This window comes from Dermochelys coriacea, chromosome 7, assembly GCF_009764565.3.
Source record: "Dermochelys coriacea isolate rDerCor1 chromosome 7, rDerCor1.pri.v4, whole genome shotgun sequence".
Lineage (NCBI taxonomy): Eukaryota > Metazoa > Chordata > Testudines > Dermochelyidae > Dermochelys > Dermochelys coriacea.
In genome coordinates, this window is record NC_050074.1 from 107,404,273 (window position 1) to 107,429,709 (window position 25,437).

The 25,437-nt window shown below is 42.8% G+C and overlaps 1 long non-coding RNA gene across 1 annotated transcript; it reads right to left on the reverse strand.

Annotated features, from left to right (window-relative positions):
* Positions 1-932: 932 nt before the first annotated feature.
* On the reverse strand, positions 933-13,327 carry LOC119858656. The gene is made up of 4 exons (XR_005293971.1): positions 13,224-13,327; positions 5,973-6,271; positions 5,069-5,172; positions 933-2,139 (listed from the first exon to the last, which is right to left on the reverse strand). It is a non-coding gene; the product is annotated as an uncharacterized LOC119858656 (long non-coding RNA).
* Between the last annotated feature and the right edge of the window lie 12,110 nt (positions 13,328-25,437).

Consider the following 25,437-nt stretch of genomic DNA (forward strand, 5'->3'; position numbering starts at 1 on the left):
GCATACTGTCCATCCAAGGACAAGGGATTTGTGCCTTGGGGAAGTTTTTAACCTAAGCTGGTAGAAATAAGCTTAGGGGGTCTTTCATGTGGTTCCCCACATCTGTACCCCAGAGTTCAGAGTGGGGAGGGAACTCTGGCAGCTCAGGTCTCGGGTACTAGTGTATCAACTGCTAGGCTAAGCCAAAGGGCTCCCCTCAGTCACTCTCTCCTCCTCTGAACTGTTGCTGATGTAGCAGGTGATCGAATGCCCAAGTTTCCTCTTAGCATTTCCACGATTTCTGAAAAACATGTTCTTGAAATGAGATGGTCTCTTCGATGCAGCATTGAAACTTCCAGGGTGGTGCTGCCAGTCAGCCAACTGCTCAGGTCCAGAGATGAGGGGTTCTGGATTAGACCCTTGTGCTATAACTATTCTGATTGGTACACATTTCCCTTCAGGGACAGCCTAAATTGATGAAACCCTCGCCGATTGGTAGAGAGTGGTGGGGAGAATTCTTAGAAGGATGACACTCTTCCAGGCATGTCATCCTGCCCCAGCACTTGCCCTGGATCAAATCTGTTTTTGGGGTAGCCCATGGTAGATAGTGGAGGGAAGAGTTCTTAGAGAAGTCACACGCCACCCCTTTCTTCTCAACCCCATTTTCAAGTAATACGGTGATGGGTGGGAAGGGCATTATGTAGCAAGGGGTGGAGTCAATGTTTGACAGACAGACATTCTACTCCTTTTACTACTACCTACAGTATGTGCTTGACTTCTTTTTTGTAATGCTGTATTCTATATTAACTATGTGAAGGTGGCAAAAATTATTGGTGAACACTCGTGAAATCATTGCTCTTGGATTCTGTCACATATTATTTGCTGCTCCTAAATGGATTTGTGTTTCACTAATGTTTAATAAATATATTACTTCTTAAGCACTCAGAAAAATACTAGTTGCCTCCTGGAACACGCTAAGATACTGCTCTCCTCACTCGTACACAGTCAGAATACAGCAAAGTACAGAAGGAAGAGTCATAAAAAGGAGCAAAAGAAGAGAAGGGGGTACAAATGTTACAGTGAAAAGACCACGTGCACACAGTCAGACGTGTACACAGCTTGTGGGTTCTCTACACTTACACTATTTTCTTCTTTACCACACTTCATGCAGGTTAGATGGCATAAGTCAATATTTTAGAGGGATTTGAATGTGGCAAGGGAGGTGGCTTGACAAACAAGCTTGGGCAGATGTTCCATAGCAGGGGAACAGTAAAGAATAACGTCATTTAAAGGAACATAAAAAGCATAAATGTTGCAATGGAATGGGGAAATGCAAAAAGAAAAAGGTCAGAGATACAGTTTGAAGCCTTGAAAACAAAGCACAAGAAGCTTAACTGATAAGCTTTGTAATAGGGAGCGGCTAAGGCTATGCTTAAAACATCAAGTAAATAGAATGCTGTTTTTCCTGTGTTCAAATAACCATATTTGCATGTGAATAAAGAAATCCATGCATGAACAAAATCATTTGTTATTCACTACTCACAATTCCCCTGTTTCAGACACCTAGGCAGGAAAAAGAACCAATACTGAGTGGCTCGGCTGACCAATTGCACACTGATTAGTGAAGCAAAAACAACCCAGAGGACAATATTTCTTCTCTTAAACTCTTCAAACTATTATGAATAGCAAATAAATTAATACAAAATCTATTCACAAATGGTTCAAGCAGAAAAAAGGGCTAAATTGGTCAGGTAATTTATTCAGTCCATAATTCTGCCAACTCTGTTCTTCAGTACAGACTTCAAAGTGTTTGCATTTGCTTTCTCATGGGTTAGTTTTAGAAAAATTACATTGTCAGACAAGACCTGCACAGTTAGCATGAATAAAAAATATATATATTGGCAGATTAATTTGTACATTTATTGTACTAAACACACTTTCCCCTTCCTAGCCATAGTGTCTCTTATCATATCTGGATAGATTTTTATGGGCACTTTGTTCTCTTTGGCTTTTTCTCATCTTGAGGTGTTTTCCAATTCACTGTACTGCAAAACAAACTCCATTCTGCTGAAATCTCTGTTCTGTCAGCATTCCCTGACATTAAGGTCAATTTATTGTTAGTAGCTTTTTTCTAGTCATGGTGTCTTCAGTGAAGTTCATCTGGAAACCATTTAAAGGGCAGATAAGATTAACCAGATATTAACTGCTACAGCTTTAAGAATATCCCTGTTTGAAGAGGTAATTCAAAACCTTGTCAATGAGGGAATGGCCCTCAATGCTGATTGAGGCACAGCTTTATGAAATAGTAATGAGGCAGTGTGGTTCACCAGATATAGTATGGTCTTAGAAGTCAGCACTCTTGGGTTCTACTTCCTGGTTCTGCCCGAGTTTGCTGTGTGACCTTGTGCATGTCACTGAGAGTGCAATGTTGCTCCCAATCAAGTCGATGAAAAAATTTCCAGGGACTTCAATGGGGAGGGATCAAAGTTAGAATGTCATATTTTTAGGAGCAGGCTGACTCTGAACCTCTGACCTACAGCGGTTACAAAGACATACACAGTATGGAATTTCCCCTTTTATTTCCTCATCTTTTTATATTATATGTGTGTGAAATCGTGATTAGCACATCAGGAAGCTAAAGCCACCAGAAGAACAGAAAACAGCCTATGTGAACAGATTGTGGACATATCAGAGACCATTGCTGACAGCATATCAAAACCCGTTTTCAGACTCACTACCTGATTGCAAGTCACCAGTGACAGCTCAGAAGGGGCCAGGGCTGCATCTGCTTATGGACCATCCTAAACTCAGATTGTACAGTATCTGATGTCATAATACCAACATTTCCCAGCATTTGGAATTACAACCAGTTGCTCCAAGAAGCCTGGTGCCAGTTAATTCAGTCTGTCTATACTGGATTTCAGTTAGTTAATATAGAACCGTTGATTTATTAAATAATGAAGATAATGATGATTTATCTGTTGATCAAGCAAATTGACACCTGATGTGTAGCACCAGTTATTTATTTATTATATTGTTCTATTACAATAGTCATTCAAGAAAAGTTCTCATGTCAAAAGTGCCCCAGGCCATTGATCTGACTTTTGTACTCAACTAATTTATTCAACAGACAACTCCATCTCATAAACCCATTCATAAACTTAACCAACAATTATCAAAGTAATCTGTAAAAGTCAGTGTGTTTGTAGACAATTCATGAACAAAAAGAAAAGGGCTAATTTCACTGTGTAGGCTGGTGGACCTGCTCACCAGCCTAGGACAAACAATTGACCACACCCACTTCAGTTTGTAGCCCTTTGTTCAAGGGTCTGGTTATCCTTCATCACAAAAAAAGGGGAAATGTAACAACAACAAAAAGCAACCCTTTGGCCTCTGATAACTAATGGGCTGGACCATCCCTCAGACATTCCAGCCTATGGATGTCTGCAGGGCTTGCCTATCTTCTCATAGCCTTCTTCTGCAGCCACAAGAGAGTGGACTCTCAGCCCTCCCCAAGCACCAGGCAGCCTCACAGAGCTGCAGTGTTGCTTTGTGTGTCCTAGCTCGGAATCCTCAGACCTAATCATGAAATGTGTCCAGTCGGGTCAAATGATTCCCAGCACCTGCTTGTTGGGCTCTTCTCAATAACAGAATCATCTACTTCCTGCTTCCCTGGGCTCTTAAAGGGGCAGACCACCCTCTTACACACTATTTTTTTCTTTTTTGGGAGAATTGTTTACACCACTCTAGTCTTTACCTTTATCTTCTCTCTCTCTGCTTTGTCCATCCACCCATTCTCAAGCCTGGCCCAGACATCCACTTCAAAGGGTGTTGAATGGTTAAGGGCAGGACCAGAGGGAGGAAATCCACCACTACAAATTTCCCTCGTCATTTAACTCCCACGCGTTCCTTGTTAAACAACTCTGCTTCCTCCCTTGCTAGCTCATGTGCCTACTGTCCCCATGAGCTGTTCTCTATGTCTGATATTCTCTCCCATGCTCCTTTTCTCCAAGAAAAAGGGCTGAGATTGAGGGAGACTTGAGGGTGGCAGTAGCAGGTTGCCCACAGAAGATAAAATGTCAGGTTCAATATTCTGAATTGTAAAAGATTTTATAGCCATTTTCAAAGGAAAGGGAAATGCAGAACGATGCCAGTGCCTGCTCAGATGAGGGTGTGGAGAGGCTGCTGGATGTGCAGCAGTAGGTTTCTGCCTGGGCAGCTGAGGAGGTTGGGGATGGGACAGGTGAGTAATAAGAGCAATGTAAAGCGCTGCACAGAGGAACAAGTGCAAGACGAAGTTTTATTGGTCCTATAAAACTCATGAACTATGCTACACATCCCTGAATGCATCTATTAGCACTGTATCTAATTATTGACACAGAGAGAGATGTAGAGAACTCCTGGAACAGGGGAGTGGTTGGAAGATGGAGAAAGAGAGGGAAAGCTTAGGACAAGTAGCTGAGTTATGGGGTGAAGGGGCTGAGGCTGTGGAAAGAGGAGATAAGAGGGGGAAACCTTGACCCAGCATTGGATTCTTTATTTTGTTTCCCTATCAGGTATCTTGCCTTCCTGGCTTGTATCCTACAGGGAGAGCAACAAGAGGAGATCTGATGCCATGCCAGCTCCTGGTGGGTAAGAAGAATCACTTTAGAGAAATAAAAAGAAAAGGAGTACTTGTGGCACCTTAGAGACTAACAAATTTAATAGTTGCTATGGGCCAGCAGCCCATATGCCTGCATGAGAACTCACCTGGTCTGCAGACCAGTCACATGTGAGCTGTGTGGCTCTTGCTAGGTGTGGAAATCCAAGCTCATCTGTGTTTAACGTGGTTTACTACCAATAAATAGGTTTCAGAGTAGCAGCCGTGTTAGTCTGTATTCGCAAAAAGAAAAGGAGTACTTGTGGCACCTTAGAGACTAACAAATTTATTAGAGCATAAGCTTTCGTGAGCTACAGCTCACTGCATCCGATGAAGTGAGCTGTAGCTCACAAAAGCTTGTGCTCTAATAAATTTGTTAGTCTCTAAGGTGCCACAAGTACTCTTTTTCTTTTTACCAATAAATACACAAAGATAACAAAAATCAGATACCTGAAGTTTATTTAAGCAAGGCCTGGCTTCCAAATTAGAATGGCTTTGATCTAGTCCTGAGATGATTCACTGCACCTCCCATTACACTGCAAATACTCCACATGCTGTAAAACAATAAAATGAACCCCTGAGTTTCAACAGAAAGAGATAAAGGATCAGCAGGAATGGACAAGGCAGTAATTTCCTGCTTCCCATCAGCAGGACCAGACTGGCAGACCAAGCAACTTGGAGAACATCTTCTGAGAAATCCTCAAAGATATTATGCATGAGATACATACACACAGCATCTAATATGGGGTGCTATTGACAATTAAGATCCTTATTTTCAGTACACGTTTTTACTTCATCAAACCAAATTTTCAAAAAGTTTCAAATACAACAACATCTAATCCAGCAGTACAATTTTTACCATAAATCTGGGGGAAACCAGCAAAGGGATTTTATAGATTTGATAGCATGAAAATTCCCTACCTACTCACTCTTTCAAAACATTCCTAACTTTTTGGCAATCAGTCTCTGAAAGAGATATTGCTTACAATGCTTTTTAAAACACACCTTATCCTGACATGCTTCACTCCTAGCAGTCTCCATTCATAATTTTAGATGGTTTCTGCACAAATACTGATATTTCATATTATTTACACCTGTGAAGGAAATAATAGACCTACATATTATTAATGCACATATTCTCAATCCATATAACCTACATTCATTCTTGGAAAGCTAAGCGTTTCTAAGCTTGAACTTTTAAAGCAATCTATTTAAGCGCAGCTCTCCCCAGATCCACCCCTACCCATTCACCCAACAAACCCTCCCTGCTCACATTTTTCCCCATTGCATCAATATTTTGTCCATCTCACTTTTACCTCCTACCAGACAGTTTTAAAATCTCTCTCCCTCTTACCTCCTCAAACATCTTCTCGTTGGCCACAAGTGTCACTCTCTCAGGAGGGTCAGGGTCTGCCTTGCCCAAAGAGAAGGAGTGGAAGCAGTCCTCCATGTCTTTCTCCATGCTCATGCCCTTGTCCATGTCTTCAAGCCTCATGCCCTCTGCTGGTGGATGGATATGACTTCTGTTCTTATCTGACCAGCTGAGAAGTAGCCAATTGGAAGAAGGTGCCAATGCCAGGGAGGCTATATGAGGCACTGAAGTGCTGCACTCACAACATTACAATGCTTTGGGGATCCAGATGTTCTGGAGTTCTGTTGAAATTGAAAGAAACCCCCCTTTCAATAGAACTGTCGGAGATATTGAGACTGTCTTGCAAACCCAACTCAATCCCTGCAAAATAAAACATCTGATCATCGAATTCTCATAGAATTCTGACATTTCCTGTTCCACTCCTGGCTAGAATCAGGATGAGATGTGGCATCTAGAAAGAAAAAAGTGTATATATTTTAATTAACTGGGGGGGGTTGAACTTCATAACGGTTCAATTAACATAGTTCTGAGCAATGGTTCTGGTCAGTTCATCTGTTCACCCCTATTTTTAAACCCCTCCGTTTCTTTACATCTGACAGAGGGTTTTAGTGACTATAATAAACACCTCTGCACAAAGGTAACTACAGGAAGTGGATATGTTTTTTTTTCCCCACAGAAGTACCATCAAAGGCAAATAGGGCTCGTTATTAACAAAATGGTGAGGGCAAATAAAAATGACATGCATATACCAAGATGAGCAGCCAAATGTACTGCCATAGAAAAGCAAGGGAGAGCCTATCCATTCCTGAATGAGAGAAGATTAAAAAGATAAAAGGAAGCCACAGATGTTCACATCACTATTACAATAAATCAGTGAGTTGTACAAACTGTTCTTTGCCTACTGTTCTTTTTCATACTTCCTTATTACAATACAGCTTCCAAGAGACCGCATGGCAGTCAGCCAAGGGTTGCAAGTTACTGAATACACACCCATGCACACAGTCCTGTACCCAGAATTGAAACTGAACCTAGTGCTGAAAGGCTAGGAAATGCATACAAATACTGCTAGTCAATACCATCCCCAGCTCACAGAGTGGTGGTATTTAAAAAGAATCGAAACCACATCACGAAATTCATCTGATGAACACCACCACCTGAAGGCATGTTTCCACTACTGTTTCACCAAGCTACTCCTTCCCCAAACAGGATTCTAACATGGATATACCTCTCTCTCAGTAACATAAGATCTGTTTTACCACGGATTAGTCAATTTTGGTCTTTATCGTATTCTTTTCATGGCATCCCATGTCCAGCTTTAACTGCTATGGATGATATTGTATGTAATGTGTTCCATTACAGAAATAACCTTGGGAGCCAAGTCTGGTGGAAATCTGCACAGCTGAATGAAGCTACAGTTGGAGGGTTTGATCCTGGAAGTTTTCAGGTGGTAGTGACAAACTTTTCCCAGATTTGTCCCAGGGACCTGCTCATTCTGAAGCTTCTACTACTCTTTTATATCCTTCTGGTCTGAGTCTGTCAGTATAGTATATTCAAAATGAAAATAACTTCTAATGATCTTTGTTTTCTGTCAAATAAATTATGTGACCCAACGGTCTTATTTGGCAAATTGCTGAGTGGAAGAAATTGAAAGAGACCTTCACAAAATGGGAAATGACAAAGCAGGAAATGTGGAGAACAGGGAAATATTGATATTAGTCTTTTTAAACATCATGTGCCCTCCTTCAGTGTATCTGTGTGATATTATCCTGCCTGAATAATACAGCTAGACCAAAAGGGGTTAGTGTAGTGTCAGAGCAACAGCCGGGTCACATCTAGACAAGGTTTACTCAGAGGGACCTAGAGTGGAGGAAACTACTCCTGAGGAGAAATGGCTGGTGGCACTGGAAGAAAAACAGCTTGCTGACTGGGACTGATAGAGCCAACATGAACTGGAACTCGTGAGACTAGGGAACCAGGAACACACTGATCTGATAAGCAGGGTTAGAACACTAGAAGCCAGTTCCACAAGGGTCATCAGCCCAGTTCAAAGAGGGGGGAGCTACTGACGCCTATTTCACTGCCTTTGAGAAAGCTAGTGATTTGAACTGATCCCTGAAGTTAACAGGAAAAGGTTTTGAGGGGGGCTGAAGTGTAATGGTGTCATTTACCTAGAAGTGGCTAACCAGATGAGGGATTACTTCCCCAAATGGGAAAGGGATCTGGAACCACTACCATGGACCAGTTGTATGAAATATTTGGGCTGGAACAGTTTTATGACACGTGTCCGCATGTGGCTAAAGGATCAGAAGCCCACAGGTCTGCACCTTGCAGGCAGACTGACTGACGAGTTTGTAAATAATTTATCTGGTTCTGAGGGAGGCAGGGGGAACACCAGCGTTAACTGCTCTAAACTTGGTTCCCAGGAGGTAACAAGTGGAAGCACCCCAGAAGTGGGTAACCTCAAGACAGAGGGAGCAACAGCCTCAAACTGACCCTCTAAAAGAGATTCCAGAGATCTTCACTGCAGTGCTATCACTGTCAGATGATGGAACACATGGTCAGACTTGGCTTAGATACAAGAAGCTTGCAGTGAGGTCTAATGGGTTCACCCACTGTCTGCTCAGCCAGAAAGGCAGCTTGTATCTCAAGCTTATGGAGTAGATGGAGTCACTGAGTCCAGAAGAAAGGAGTTATGCAGTCAAATCCTCTGGGGGCACAGAATGTGCTGATAGATGAATTTACCCCCCATACAACTGTGTTGCACTCCCTGCATGCTCAGTGGGAACAGGAGGTAGAATATTAATGGGGATACATTAATGGGGTAGCAGGACACCTTGACTGCCCCAACTCCTCTCAGACCTCTTGTGGTGAAACCCCATCAGTTGCTGAGAGTATGCAACATCTGTGTGAAAGTTCCAAGTGTGAAACCATTTGTGCTGCCTGCTGCATACATTTCTGTACTGACACAGGAGGGATCGGGATGGGATACTGGAGGATGCGTCTCTGGAAATTACTCCAAGTTTAAGGTAAAATCCAATCCTCCCTGTAAAAGCAGAGGAGTTGGATCAGGTGCTGACAACTGGCTGTAAGAATTCAGCTCATGGTATCAGTGAAATGCAAATGGAGTGGCTGAGTGTGAGAAAGGGGAGTCATTTCCCTCTTCCCTACAACACAAGGGGAAAGTTGTGAAACTCAGGACACCTTCCAAGTGTCTGTCAGCAGACACATGAATGTGAGTTGGGCAGGCGAAGTCCCTTCACCCATGAGGTGTGAGTCGTTCTGGCTCCGATAAATTCTGTGAAGCCAGACAGTCCCGGGATAGAGACAAAGCTCCACAGAGCTCGTGCCAATGCTGGGAATGGCCCTTATTCCCTTCCTCACCTAAGCCTAGGAAACCAGATCCCAAGACTTACTGCTGGTTAAGTCCAGCTTTGCAAAGAACCAGTCCTGTCTTGCTTTCCCCAGCTGTTCAAGGGGTTGCTTCCCACACCAACCTAGCGCGAAGGACACCCCGGGCTGAGTTGAGACAACTGGAGAAACATGGGTTCACCACTCACAAAAGACAAATGGGAAGAACAGGACCCAATCCCAGGCACAAGCTTAGAGATTTTGGGGTGATGAGATTGTGGGGACACATGAAAGCTCCCTATGTGTGTCCTGCTAGTGTGATCAAGAGGGGAAGATCCTATATCTGTAGCTACGTATTTGGTAATGCTTGGCTCGGTTTTATGACAATTGTGTGGTATGTGATTATGGGGCAGGCTTACAGTGTGATGGTCTAACATTTGAAATCCAAGGAGGTGATAATAGATACTCCATTTAAGGCAGGAAGAGCCTAGACTTTCCTAGAACAGGGTGAGTGTTCTTGCTTTTCCCTTTTCTCCGGGGAAGAGAAGAGAAGTGGGGACACAGGCCTGCCACTTGAGAGGGATGCATTTTGGAGTCTGGAAAAAAGTCTCCAAAGGGGAAACCTACCCCTGGAACTGTGATAGGAGCATCGTGGGGGGGCAGGGGAGATAGAAATCTGGAAGAAGTTGGTCACTACCACCTGAAAATTTCCAGGCCCAAACCCTCCAGCTGGTGTTAATTACCATAGCTCCATTCATCTGAATGGAGCTTTGCAGATTTCCACCAGTTGAAGATTTGGCTCCCAAAGTTACTTTGGTCACAGAACATGCTACACACAAAGACATCAATAGCAGTTAAAGCTGGACATGGGATGCCATGAAAAATAAAATTATGATAAAGACCAAAATTGACTAATCTATGTTGAAAGAGAGCTTAGGTTACTCTCATCTGAGCGAGAGGTGTATCCATGTTAGAACCCTGGTCGGGAGGAATAGCTTAAGGCCCTCAGTATGACCTCCCTTTCTCAGTATAGCAGCAAAAGTCACAGCTTATTGAGCTACTTTCATCACAGGCCAGTGTGGGAAGGTGGAATACCCACAGTTTCTGTTGCTCCTTAGAGCTCGGTAGGTGAAGTTTGGCCTCCTGCCTGGACTAAAGTCTGCTTCACCTCTCAAGGGGATCTCTGTAAAGCATGGGGTGAAGGGGGGAACCCAGGCCCACTCTATACTCCAGGTCAGGGACCCTAAGGGTAGCAACTGTTGGGGGTTTTCCTTCACCACTCACCCTGCTTTTATTCCCTGGGCCACTTCCCCATGATCCCCTTTTCCTAGCTTCACCCTTACCTCAGGATTCAGCAATGCTTCCTCTCCTCCAGCTCCTTTTACCTGGCCTTCCCCCGGGGGGGAGGGGGGGGCTGGGAAGGAGAGCTTTTAAGTAGTATGAGTGAGACCTTGATTGGTTCCAGCTGTCTCCATTAGCCTAAATGCCTTAACTGGTTAATTGGCATCAGGTGTCTTGATTAGCCTGGAGTAGCCTCATCCACTTCACACAGAAGTGGTTATGACCCAAGGCATGCAACTCAGAGGAAATGTTGGAAACTTTGGTCATAGACCATTACAGGAGGGGATTGCCACCGGGTCTTCATGCATGGGTGGGCCAGAACGACCCCTCCACTTACGATGGTGTGATCACATTCGTGGGGACATGGATAGCAGCCTGAGAGCTGTCCCATGACCCAGAGAAGCCCCCTTCCAAAACAAGTACCCAGCCCTGACCCCAGCAGGTCAGATAACCAAGCACCCGAGGAGCTCCCGGTGGAAGAGGGCAGTAGCCACAGAGAAGCCGGGAACCCAGAAGTGGGGGAATAGCCTGAGCAGGGGGAACCATGGGGCAAAGACCCCTAAAGCAAGAGACAAAGGAGTGCCTAGAGCCCCTTACAGGTGTTACCATGTGGGGAACTGGGACACCTAGTGGCACAATGTCCCAATCTTGAGGAGCCCATGCAGTGTAACCTGGGGGACTGGGCAGACCCATGCACCCTAATCAACCTTGTGGGGGTCACAGTCACTCCACATCAATATACAAAACTGGTGAAACTAAATGGGGTAGAGACCATGGCACTTGTGGACTCTGGTAGTGTTGTCACCCTGATTTTGGGGAAACTAGTGAAACATAGCCAGTTAATACAGGCTAAGTGTACAGGAGTAACATGTGTATATGGGACCATTAGCTATTATCCTGTCATCCCTGTGAGGATCAAAATCCAGGGTAATATCACTGAGGTACAAGCGGGGGTGGTCCCTAATCTCCCATACCCAGTGCTCATTAGAAGGGATTTCCCGGGATTTGGAAATTTGGTCCCGCCAGAGGGGCAGGAGAGTGGAGAGGACCCTGAAGTTAAGGAGTCATCCCTAACAGAAAGGCACCCCCCATTCTTTGCTGAAATATCACAAGAGTTGTTCCCTGTCCCCAAAAAAGGCAGAAAAACCAAGAGGGAAAGGAGGGAGGCAAAGGCTTTGGGCCCCCAGATTCTGCTTCAGGGCCAGAACATGGCCCTGGTAGGCCGACGAGCCTGTGAAACTGAGGGAGAGACCCCCTGAAGGGGAGGAGGAAGCAGAGGCTAGTCCCAACCTCAATGTCACTGAACTGACCAAGGAGGTGGAGGCCAATCCCTCAGAGTCCGGTCAATAGGTCCCAAAAGAGACTTTCAGGCGAGACCAGGAAGACCACCCCAGGTATGCTAATGTCAGAAAAGAGGTGGCCAAGATAGATGGAGTACCTGTGGAGGGAAAGGCACAAGGACCAGCACCCTATTTCATGATTTAAAAAGGCCTCCTGTACCGGGTGGTTCAAATGCAGGAACAAGTCATAAACCAGCTCCTGGTACCCCAAAACCATCAGAGGGCAATACAAGTCTCGCCCATAGTCACCTCTTTGGGGGACACTTGGGGGTAGAGAAGACTAAGGAACAGATCTTGCATAGATTCTTTTGGCCAGGGGTACATGAGGACGTCTGGCAGTACTGTGCCTCCTGCCCCGAGTGACAATTGCACAGCCCTCGTCCACATCTAAGAGCTCCTTTGATACCCCTACCAATATTGAGATCCCTTTTGAGTGAATAGTCATGAACCTGGTGGGGCCTCTAGAGAAGACAACTCGAGGTCATCAATATGTGCTTGTCATCTTGGACTATGCAACCAGGTATCCAGAGGCCATTCCCCTATGAAATACGGCCTTCAAGTCCATAGCAAAGGCACTGGTGGAAATTTTTGCTACAAAAAGAGATTCTAACAGACCAAGGAACACCTTTCATGTCTAAGCTGATGAAGGACCTCTGCTTTATGCTCCATGTCCTGACTCTGCGAACCTTGGTTTACCACCCGCAGACCGACAGCCTGGTAGAGAGATTCAACCAGACCCTCAAGGCCAGCATAAAAAAGGTGGTAAAGACTGTTGCCCTACCTTACGTTCACCATCCATGAAGTTCCCCAAGCCTCCATTAGATTCTCTCCCTTTGAGCTATTATATGGCCGCCACCCCCGGGGCATACTAGCTATAGCGAGGGAGATTTGGGAAGAAGAGCCTAATACAGGGAAGAATATAGTTAAGTAAGTATTGCAAATGAGACTGTATAACCCGAGTCATCCCCATAGTGCGGGAGCACCAGGAAAAGGCCCAAAATGCCCAACAAGCTCACTACAACTGCCAAGCAAAGGTTCGGCAGCTCCAACCCAGAGTAATAGTGTTAGTACCCATGGCAGAGAGTAAACTCTTAGCCCAGTGGCAGGAACCCTAACGGTAGCAACTGTTAGCAGTTTTCCCTTCACCACTGATGATTCCCTGGACCACTTCCCCATAGTCCCCTTTTCCTAGCTTCACCCTTACCTCAGGATTCAGCAATGCTTCCTCTCCTCCAGCTCCTTTCACCTGGACTTCCCCCAGGGGGGCTGAAAAGGAGAGCTTTTAAGCAGTATGAGTGAGACCTTGATTGGTTCCAGCTGTCTCCATTAGCCTAACTGCCTTAACTGGTTAATTGGCATCAGGTGTCTTGAATAGCCTGGAGTAGCCTTTGTTTGGCTATCCATGGACCAGGGACCTGCTCATTCTGAAGCTTCTACTCTCTTATATCCTTCTGGTCTGAGTCTGTCACATAATAGATAGATAGATAGATATAGATATAGATTTCTAAAGCAAGTAGACTCTCTCTCAAATGAACAGTTTCCTCACTGAGAGGAATGACAATGGGAGATTCTTAACCTGACATAATGGATGAGATTCTACAGTGTCAGTGAGAATTTGATTCTAATATTGTAGATCAAATTCACACTGGCATAAGCAAGCTGAATTTGAAGTTAATCTACTTTTGACCTTCACAAATCCTACCCTCACCCAATTGCTGGGGAAAACCATCTGGTTTTGCTAAGTGAGGACCTTAAAGACAGGTGCTTATATGGGACAAGAAATAATTAAATTACTATATTTTGATAAAGTGACTTATTTTCATATTTTCAACAAACTGGCAGAATTACTTGGCCAATTTAGTATAATTAGTAGGAGAGGGAAGAAAAGGAAAGAGATTTGTTTCATTAGCTGAGAAATGGGGGGACTGATTCCAGTGCTTGCCCAATCAAGTACGCTATTCCGCAGAGCACATCACTAGCAGTAATGAGATGCAATTAAGGAAGGGAAAAATTAGATGCATATAGTCCAGTTACCCAGGTTTTTCAGAACCCAAAGCAGTGGTAATTTAACTTTCACTCCAGGCAATGTCAGGAATAAATCAAAGGGAACACAGTGCTTCCAACTGATGAAAGATTGATACAAGTAAGTGTGCTCTTATATAAAACTACTATTTACTAGATTTAAGCACACACAGACATAAGCAATATGTTTAGAACATCCCAAATAATTACCTAAAATCTGAGATGGTATTGAGTAATTAGCAGCAGGTCAGTGATGGTCAATTGCTTCCCTGCTAGGGAGTATGGTGTCAGGAAAAGGTCTCTCAGGGTAGCTTCAGAGAACTTCTCCAAAGTACTCACACACTATTATCTAGTCATTTTATAACTATTTTTTTTTTACAAAACACATAGCTCATAGTGACCCCTACAGGGTCATCACTTCTTCCAACTTCAATTAACTACTTATCAAAAAAAATTCCTAACAACATTAACCATAATAAGCGTCTATATCAAAGGTGCAAAACTCAAGGTCTCCAACTACTTATTTTCTTTGTCTCATAATTTCTTGACTCATTTCTCCCCTCCTCTCATTCTGATTAGCAGAAACTGCAAGTCTGCAGCTAGTATTTGACCTTGCCTCCAAAAGCCTTGCTTGTCCAAATTAACTCTTAACTATGTGATGTTCTATATTATTAATTCATGGTGGCTAAATGCACACAATATGGCTGCAGTTAGCATGATCAAATTATGGGGGAACATTCCCCTCAATTCCAGGGTAATAGCCTCAGAATAGTTTCCCCAAGGAAGAAGTGAAAGTCTCATCACTTGAGACATTTTACGCTAGTTTGGACAAAAGATGGGGGAAAGTACTATACAGAAAAATCCTGAACTATCAAGGGGAAGTGGTTGAATAGATATCTTCTATCACTAGTATTTAGGATTCTCTGTTTTATTTGGCACATGTATCAGGGCTTCTGGGATCTTCATCCTGTTTGAGACACAAAATTTTTCTCGGTACTGAAATAAAATCTCGTCCACCATGACAGTGCCATTCTCTCCCTATTCCACAAATGCTAGGCCAGGATCTCAAAGTGCTTTGCAAATAGGAAACTTTATAATCCTCTTGGGAGGTAATATGATAAATTCACATGCTGCAGACATACCAACCTCAAGGATGGAGACTCTGGGACTTTCAGCCAACGTTAGCAGAAACCTCTCACCAAAGGAACTGAAATGATGAAGTGAGTTCTGACCTGCACAATACACTTCCTAAATGACAAAGGGTATTGAATAGTACTCTGGAAAAACAGTTGCTGATATTAAGAATGCAATGGATATAAAGTAGTAAGGGAGACATCATTTTGTATCTTATTCACATCTGTCACAAGACTGAGGTATAGAGATTTTAAGAGAGATTTGAGAATGATTACAGTTTGCATTTTAAAACCAGGAGACTGGGTCCAGTTCCATTCCTATTGAAGATGCTGTGACTTTGGGCTATGAACATTGCAGGGGATTGTGCCTAGTGCTCTGGAGTTTGCCCAGGGCCTAATTTTTTCTCTCTTTGCATATGTACCTGAAAGTCACATTAGGTACATTTTATACTATAGCCTCATTGTCTACTGAGTAGAATTTGGGACTGTCTGAGGTTAAAAGATCTGAGCTGAGCTTTTCAAAGTTAACTAGCAGATTTAGCTACACAACTCCCATAAATTTCAGTGTGGCTAAATTTCTTAGGCAGCTCTGAAAATAGCATCCTGGGGTTCTGTTCCTGGCTCTGCAGCTAGCCTGCTGTGAAAGAACTTAGGACAGTCACTGCTCAGTGGCTCAGATTCCCCTTTTGTAAAATGGGGAGCATCAAACTCTCCTTTGTATAGAGCTTGGAGATCCATGGATAAAGAGTGCTGTATAAAAGCTAAGTAATATTATATTTATTATTTGAGGCTGAATAGAGAATAAAAGTTAGTACATACTGATCACAGGAGCTGTGTGTGGGGGAGTGTCTGGTATTGAGGATCTTTCAGCATCATATATTAGACACTCAGTGGTATTGTCTGGATGAACTAAACCATCTTTGCAACCTGTGGATATTAATTCTGAAATCCAGGAGGCTACAGCCTGACCTGTTGAGTTTAATGTGCGGGTGCTGGGGGCCATTGGTGGCCTGTGATCTACACGAGGTCAGACTAGATCTGATGGTCCCTTCTGACCTTAAACTCTATTATCTTTCTGAACCCTTCAGGAGTGTTACTAAAACCATTCTAGTGTAAGACACTAGCTACTAAAACATGATATTGTGAAATAAAATGTAAAATAAACTAGTGCATAATGTTACTAAATAATAAATGCACTAGTATTTACTACATCACAATAAAACATTACCTTAAAAGGAACGTTAAGATTGCATAGTCAAGCATTCAAAAGATAGGATATGCCAGAATTAAGATGTGCACCAACCTATCTAGATAGATAACTGGGTGTTCAGAGATGGAAGAACAAAACAAAAATTTAAGGATATGAATCATAATTCTGGAAGATGCCAACATCTCCTAGCTGTGTGCCTTTGATTCCCACCAATTTCAATGATTCAGCACCTCATGGGAGGCCCTAGATCCCCTCAGAAATACATTTATACATTCTATGATCTGGTCTACATATATAAGTTTTATTGATGCAATTATTTCAGTGGCAGGGGTGATTTTTACCAGAATAGTTATACTGGTAAGAGCCCTGGTGTGGACACAGTTACACCTATAAAGTGACTTAATACAGGGATAGTAATTACCCTTCCCATATGGGAATAATTGTATTGATAAAAAGCATCTTTATTGGTCTATAACTGCATTTACACCATGGGGGTTTGTATGGCTTTAACTATCTCTGTACAGCTTTGTAGAATAGGCAAGCGCTAAAATGACATCCTGAGGTTTATAAAATAGGGTTAGGATTTTACTGACAGTAGATTTAAGTAAACTCTCATCCCTGCGGTATCATCCGTAGGAAGAAAATATTCACATAGAGAAGTAACACACATTTTCAACAGTGTGGGAGAGGTACAAGATATTGTGTATTTAAGAACTACCTGATCTACCAGTTTTTATGGGGATTTCCTGCCAGCATCACTCTTGTCACACTTATAATGTGTTGCCCAACTTTAATATTGATCTTTGCTCTTGTACTGGCACATTTTCTCACCTTTTCACTGACAAAATCCTTCACTCCAGAAGAATAGCTATAACCAACCATCTTTTTGTTTTGATAGTCCAAAACATTCCAGCTTTCCTTCAAATCAATACAGCACACTTCTTAACATGTCAGTATCCAGCTGTCATTTGCCTCTCCCAGTGGCAGCATATTCCTCAAGCCTTGATCCTTATTTTGGAAGATTTCTTCAAGACACTGTCCCTGGGTTATCTATTTCTTTTGGCTCTTTGCACTCACACTGGCTGTTACCAGCATTTGTCAGAGATCAGTTCCTCTCTATCCAAGTAGCCCTTCAGTGGTCAGCTGAAATTAACCAGCTACAAGATATAGTTGCAGTTCTCTTAAGAGCAGATTTTATTGCAAAAGTACAGAAATGGAGAAAAAGCATGAAATAAGTTGATTAAATACTTTGAACTCATGATCATCCCAGGATAGTATCGTCACTTCAGAGGATGCCTGCAGCCTTATTAAATGTTCAGATAACTCCTGTGCAAAATTATTTTTTGAGTATTATATAATATATTATATAGTATATAATTTTAATTTAAGTATAGTCTGAAGCATTACAAACCTGACCTAATATTTTGTAGCACTACATTTATCTATGAGGCTGTAGTGGGCTCTCTAAAGCATATCACAGACTATACGTCCAGTTTCCTTTAGTGGGTTTTGCATAAGACCCTGTGGTAGAATCTCTGTAAGCTTTACTTAATCCTGATACGGGCATATAGACTCCATGTAAAAAGGTTAGCTCATGTCCCACATACAGTGTCAGGGTGGCTGCCTTTATTTATAGATATAGTGAACAAAAATGCAGTTCTCCTTAAGGGAAAAAGGTGGTGGAGTGGAGGTAGTACTGGTAGAATCAATGCCATAGGAAACTCAGATCACAAATTAGGAGAGGGAGGGAACCATCAGTTCTCAAGCTTGAGAAAAAGGCCCATTTTTTTTTAAACAGAATACACAACCTGGACATCCTAGTGAGGTGTGGCAAATGAGGGAGAAGGAAGGACAGGGGTATCCTCACCTTTAAGAGACTTCTGAGGAAGAGGGAGCCAGGGAGTAAAATAAAGCAACAGAGTCTTAATGAAGGGCCTGTAGAACATCCTGCAGCAGGGACACTTCACAGGAGGGAGGGAGTCAGTCTTGTATAGTTCTGGCCAGTAAGGGACATCTGAAGGAAATTGCCTGCTAAAAAACTCAGCGGCAAAGGACAACTGTTGTGGCTATAGAGCAACCATGCATAAGTGGTAAAAGAAATTTTATACAGAGATGTTTTAATATATGCTGATGAGGCCAAATTCATTCCTGGTGTCACTCAATAAAACTATACCTGTAATGACTAAAGTATAATGACACCTCCTAAACTTACTGTTCAGAAAGATTCTTCACACCCTTTTAAACTCTCAAAATTAAAAACATCCCTTCAGTTTTGTTCTGATGCTGCCAATCTCTTCACTACCTGTCACCTTCACCCTTGGGCGAAGCCCTTAAAATAGCAATCCAATGGCAACTGCAGGACCCGTATATGTACAGCATGTACAATGGACCTCCCATATGGCAGTGAGGGTCACATTACTAAATAAACATGAGCTTCTTTAGTTAATCTTTCATAGATGACTTGACATAAGAAATTGAATATGAAAACTATGAGCTTGTTGTTCTCATGGTAGCACTGTAGAAGTTGTCATTATACAATACATCTCTGAAACTGGGTTAACAATTTACTAATTTCAAAATCAGGTTAGACATTATCTGTAACACAGCAAACAAAAGCAGCACGTACTTCATGGATATTTTTTATTGCACGTTAACCTACTAATTTCTACTAGTCCTGTGCTCTATAGCAACAATGCAGTCAATTTGTCATTTAATATACACAGTGTTGTCATTTAAAGGGTCCATTTATTACACTAAATTATTATTCCCATATGCCAACAATGAAAAATTCAACTTGCCCAATCTAGTGGAACATAAGCCAACCTCCAACAATTAAGGGCAAGGAAGTTTCCAAAATCCTATACATCCATAACTCCCATGTGCAGGGTTTCTTGTACCTTCCTCTGAAGCAACTGGTACTGGGCATTGCTGGAAACAGGATGGTGAACCATAGATGGACCATGGATCTGGATACAGTATGGCAATTCCTAGAGAGAGGATCCAGATGCAAAGTTCAGTTCTAGATTTCAACCACCTCATAGTTTGGGAGAGATTGGATCCAGAGTTTAGATTTACATCTTTACCTTATGTATCAAAATTATTTTGTGAGAGTTCTACTAATATATTAGTCAATGACAATGTTTACAGTAAACAGCTTTATCCAGTCAGAAGAGTGCACAGAAAGGTTTCCAACACATAGCTTCACTAGCTAGATGTGGGGAACTATTTGGCTGAGATTGCCTTCCCTTAATTAATTATACATTCTGAATTATACCTGCCTGGCAACTGACTGCCCACAACCAGATTAGTAAGAGGTAACTGGGGATCCCATCAAGCCATGATTGCCCAGCTTGAAAAACTTCAGAGGGAAATAATTAACACTCATCATGTGTCTTATACAGCACCAAGCATGCTGTCGGCATTTAAGTAATTAATAAATCAAGACTCCTGAACCATTCTTAAAATAATATAATTATATTAAAATTATGGAACTGAAACTATGCAACTCAAAACCATTAAAATATAGTAGGAAACATTGTCTTCCTGTCCATGAACTGTTATGGGTGATGGTGGTGTGTTGGAGCGGTTTGGGTATGGGTTCTTGGTGTAGGACGTTAGAAGTGAGATGTGAAAGACAGGGTGGATCTTGAAGGACTCAAGGAGATGTAACCTGAAGGCCACTGGGTTAACCCAATCTTGAAGGGGCTCAGATATTGGTTGGCTAGTTTGGTGGATGGTCAGCTCATTTTAAGGTTCTGGGCAGAAAGCCACAACTTGCCCCCTACAGCCAGATTGGGGGCAACCTGATGGTCTTGTCTGCTTGGTGTTTATAGGCTTCTTTGGAGGACTTCAAGTGATCCTTGTTCTGGTGCCCACCCAGTGTAGATGGGAGGCTAAATCCATGGTGGACACTACTGGGGAACTCTTGGGCAAGTGTGAGTGGAAGCAGGAGTGGAAGCCACAGTTTGTAAAGAATCAGTTATGTTGCATTGCACTATTATATGTGAATTTAGTGTAGCATAGCAGAGGAAGCCATTTGTCCTAGGTGTAACTCTGAAAGCAGCAAAGATATTGCTCCAAAATTTGACAGGCAAACAGTGAGAGTCAACTAGTCTGCAGGTGATAGGTGGACAAGGTGAGAGACTCAATGCGAAGGAGTCTGAGAAATTCCCATCAGAACTGGGAGATGAACTGGGGCCCCCATTCCGATAAAATGCCCATTAGTAACTCGTGATAATGGAAGACATTTTCTTGGATCAGCTGAGTGTCCCCTGTGCTGTAGGAATGGCAAGGGACAAAGTTTGCCATCTTTGTTAGGAGGTCTAGAGCAACTAATGTCCCTGGGAACATAGCAGATCTACAATGATACAGCAGACCAAGGCTGCAGAGCCTTGGGCAGAGGTCAGACTTGAGGATCTTGATTGTGGATTCTTGGTTTGGGAGCAGAGGTCACAGGACCTTATATAATCCTTGTTGTAAGATCATAGGCCTGTCCACCAGAAGATTCTCAAGACCAAATTCCAGGTTTTGAATAGGCCAAAAAGGCCCAAGAGTAACAATTTGTGACATAGTTTCAATACCTAGGTTGTCCCTTAGCTAACCCCTGCATATGTTTGTGGGTACAGCCCAGTCAGATATTGCTGCCACCTTATGCAAGTCCATGGTGAGCCCCTCAGGTAAGATGATACATCCCAAGAATTCCACTGTGTCCTTATTGAACTCACATTTCTCAAGCTTCACATAGAGATGGGTTTGACAGAGGCCCTCCAAGACAGCGCACACATGAAGACTGTGGATTCCTGACTTTCAAAGAAAATGAGGATATTGCCCATGTAAAATGATGAAAAATTGGTCCAGAATGTCATTAAAGATGTCATTTATTAAATGCTGGAAGTTGCCAGGGCATTGCACAATCCAAATGGCATGATTAAATACTTGAAATGGTCTTACCTGGTACAAAAGACAGTCCTCATTTGTCTCCTTCCTGTTGTGAAAACCTTGGTAAAGTGGAATCTTTCGAACCATTCATTAGTAAATGGTATTGGGTACAAGTTTAGGATTAAGAACAGGAGTTCTTGTGGCACCTTAGAGACTAACAAATTTATTAGAGCATAAGCTTTCATGAGCTACAGCTCATTTCATTGGATGCATAGAATGGAACATATAGTAAGATAAGTTGGAAGTTACCATACAAACTGTGAGAAGCTAATTTGTTAAGATGAGCTCTTATCAGCAGGAGGAAAAAAAAACTTTTGTAGTGATAATCAAGATGTCCCATTTAGAGAGTTGACAAGAAGGTGTGAGGATACTTAACTTAAGGAAATAGATTCAATATGTATAATGACCCAACCACTCTCAGTCTCTATTCAAACCCAAGATAATGGTATCTAGTTTGCATATTAATTCAAGCTCAGCAGTTTCTCATTGGAGTCTGTTTTTGAAGCTTTTCTGTTGCAAAATTGCCACCTTTAAGTCTGTTACTGAGTGGCCAGAGAGGTTGAAGTGTTCTCCTACTGGTTTTGAATGTTATGATTCCTAATGTCAGATTTGTGTCCATTTATTCTTTTGCATAGAGACTGTCTGGTTTGGCCAATGTACATGGCAGAGGGGCATTGCTGGCACATATCACATTGGTAGATGTGCAGGTGAACGAGCCCCTAATGGCATGGCTAATATGATTAGGTCCTATGATGGTGTCACTTGAATAAATGTGTGGACAGAGTTGGCATCGGGCTTTGTTGCAAGGATAGGTTCCTGGGTTAGTGATTTTGTTGTGTGGTGTGTGGTTGCTGGTGAATGTTTGCTTCAGGTTGGGGGGCTGTCTGTAAGCGAGGACTGGTCTGTCTCCCAAGATCTGTGAGAGTGAGGGATCATTTTTCAGGATAAGCTGTAAATCTTTGATGATGCGCTGGAGAGGTTTTAGTTGGGGTCTGAAGGTGACAGCTAGTGGCTTTCTGTTATTTTCTTTGTTGGGCCTGTCCTGTAGTAGGTGACTCCTGGGTACTCTTCTGGCTCTGTCAATCTGTTTCTTCACTTCAGCAGGTGGGTATTGTAGTTTTAAGAATGCTTGATAGAGATCTTGTAGGTGTTTGTCTCTGTTTGAGGGATTGGAGCAAATGTGGTTGTATCTTAGAGCTTGGCTGTAGACAATGGATTGTGTGGTGTGTCCTGGATGGAAGCTGAGGAATGTAGGTAAGTATAGTGGTCAGTAGGTTTCTGGTATAGGGTGGCGTTTATGTGACAATTGCTTATTAGCACAGTAGTGTCCAGGAAATGGACCGCTTGTGTGGATTGGTCTAAGCTGAGGTTGATAGTGGGATGGAAATTGTTGAAATCATGATGGAATTCTTCAAGAGCTTCTTTTCCATGGGTCCAGATGATGAAGATGTCGTCAATGTAGTGCAAGTAGAGTAGGGGTGTTAGGGACGAGACATAAGGAAGCATTGTTCTAAGTCAGCCATAAAAATGTTAGCGTACTGTGCGGCCATGTGGGTACCCATAGCAGTGCCGCTGATTTGAAGGTATATAGTGTCCCCAAATGTGAAATAGTTGTGGGTGAGGACAAAGTCACAAAGGTCAGCCACCAGGTTTGCCGTGACATTATCGGGGATACTGTTCCCGATAGCTTGTAGTCCATCTGTGTGTGGAATGTTGGTGTAGAGGGCTTCTACATCCATAGTGGCCAGGAGGGTGTTTTCTGAAAGATCACTGATGGATTGTAGTTTCCTCAGGAAGTCAGTGGTGTCTTGAAGATAGCTGGGAATGCTGGTAGTGTAGGGCCTGAAGGAGAGAGTCCACACAGCCAGACAATCCTACTGTCAGGGTGCCAATGCCTTTTGAATTGTAATCTTGTTCAGAGCTTGATAGTCCACACAAGGCTAGAAGGAGCTGTCTTTAAGAAAAGAGGACCCCACTGGAAACATGGAGGGCAGAGAGAACCCCTTCTGCATATTTTCCTTGAGCTAGCTCCAGAGTGCCCGTAGTTTAGTTTTGTAGAGGGAGTAAATGCATTGAAAGGGAACTTCTGCTTCTGGAAAGTCGATGGAGCAGTTATAGCCTTGATTAAGAGTATCAGGATTCTTTTTGCCAAACATGTTGACATAGTGTTGATATTTAACAGGAAAATCTGGAGCTGTTGGGGCAGTTGTAGTGGTTGTAGCCAGGGTTGCCTTTGGATCCTCTCTTTACCTCTCTGAATTCTTTAGAGGACAGAATAAACTGCAAAGGGTTGTTGGTTTCTGGACCACTCTTGGAAACAGGGTTTCTGGCAAGACAGGGAGTGAAAGTATACCAGGCCTGGCCACCAGCAGATGAGCGGGTCATGAATGACATATCAGGGAATGCCAAGGACAACTGTTGAATGTAGTGTACAAATAAGCTCAACCTGGAGTGAGGCAAGTCAGGAGCAAGGCTGGGAACAAGCAGGATCCATCACAGCTGAGGGTGAAGGCTTTGAATAGCTGCTGAAGTGCTGCTGTTGCTGGGTTTAAGAGCAGTCTGCTGACCCTTCCAGCTAATTAGGCAGTATAACCAATCAGGTACAGGCCAGCTGTGCTCCTAGGTTGGTCAAAGACTAGCTCTGCTGCAGGCCCCGATTCCTGACACTCCCTACTCATGGAGGTTAACAGCACCAATCTATGGCCTTTCCTGTACAAACTAGAGCAGCTCATCTGCGTAGAAGTTCCTAAATCAAACACCAATGTGCAAGAGCTGCACTGCCATACTGCCTTAAGCTAAGAACCTGTGGAGCTATGATCCACCACAAGCTATGCAATGTCAGATTGGATCAGTTCTTGGATAGAGACCTACAAGGAAAACCCACAGAAGGCTACAGAAAGTGATACTGGTGATTCAGTAGCTAGCACTCTTCCTTCTGAAATAGAATCATACTATTCATCCAGCATAGTGTTACCATGCTGGGTTACTGGTGGTGATGTGCATCTGTGACCACTAAATAACCCATGGAACACCACCCATCACACCCTACATGCCACCTAGAGAATAAGGCAACAGAACTCTGCATGTTGGCCAAATTCTAATTTATCTCAATATTTTTTTTCCTGCCGAGAGTCCCCCTGAAGTTTCCACTTCTTGTCCTAATCTGTTGAATAGTGTTTCTGTATGCTGACAGCTCCTGCATTTCCCATCAGAGGTGGCTGCATTTCAGTAACAGGTGAACTTTATATCTAGTTTGAAGTAGGCATTTATAAAGAATTTAGAGAATGTTTCTGGATGAAAGGCATTATATCAATGTAAGATCAGCATCAAAAACCATTATGTCACCTCCTCCCATCCCAATCCAATTTTATTTCCTTCACCTGCACATGTACTAGACATGGTTGTCAGTATAGGAGTATGTAAAACTCTTTCTGTTTTCTCCAGTGAGAGGTTCTATAGTTTGTGTGACTTCAATATGCTCCCATGATTATTTTTACTGAATACTTTGAGTTCTAATCGAAAATATCAAGAAGAGGAAAGAGCTAAATAAAGCAGTAGTCAAGGTCTGGAAAAAGGGTCTGAAGCCAGCTTTGATTTGACACTGACTCCTAAGTGTTTCTGCTCTCTTTCAGGAAACCTACCTGCACTGGGGCAAACACATTGTTCAAGAAATATTCAGGTGCCATTTGGACAGTGTTTTCCACAGCCAACAATGTGAACATTCACATTGGCATAGGAGCCACCATCTTGATTTTAAAGACAACTTTAGTGTTTGATTAAAGATGCTGCACTGAAGCTGACACTCAGGAAATCCTGACATCTGATTGAATGAAGCAAAGGGGTCTAAAAGCAAACAGGGAAAGGTCATCTTGATTTTAGAACTACAAACAGGAAATGTTTTGCCAGTAGCCCTTCTCCTATCTCTTGGCATTTCCTTGATAACAACACCTTGATAACAAACACCTTGAATTACACAGCCCACATCAGAACAGTGCCTTGTGTTCAATTACAGGCAGAAGAAAGAGGCAGAGACGGCATCTGCTTTTCCATTCTGTTGCTTATTCAGTTTGGCATGTGGGATCACAATTCTCCCCATGAGACGTGCTTTGTTTATC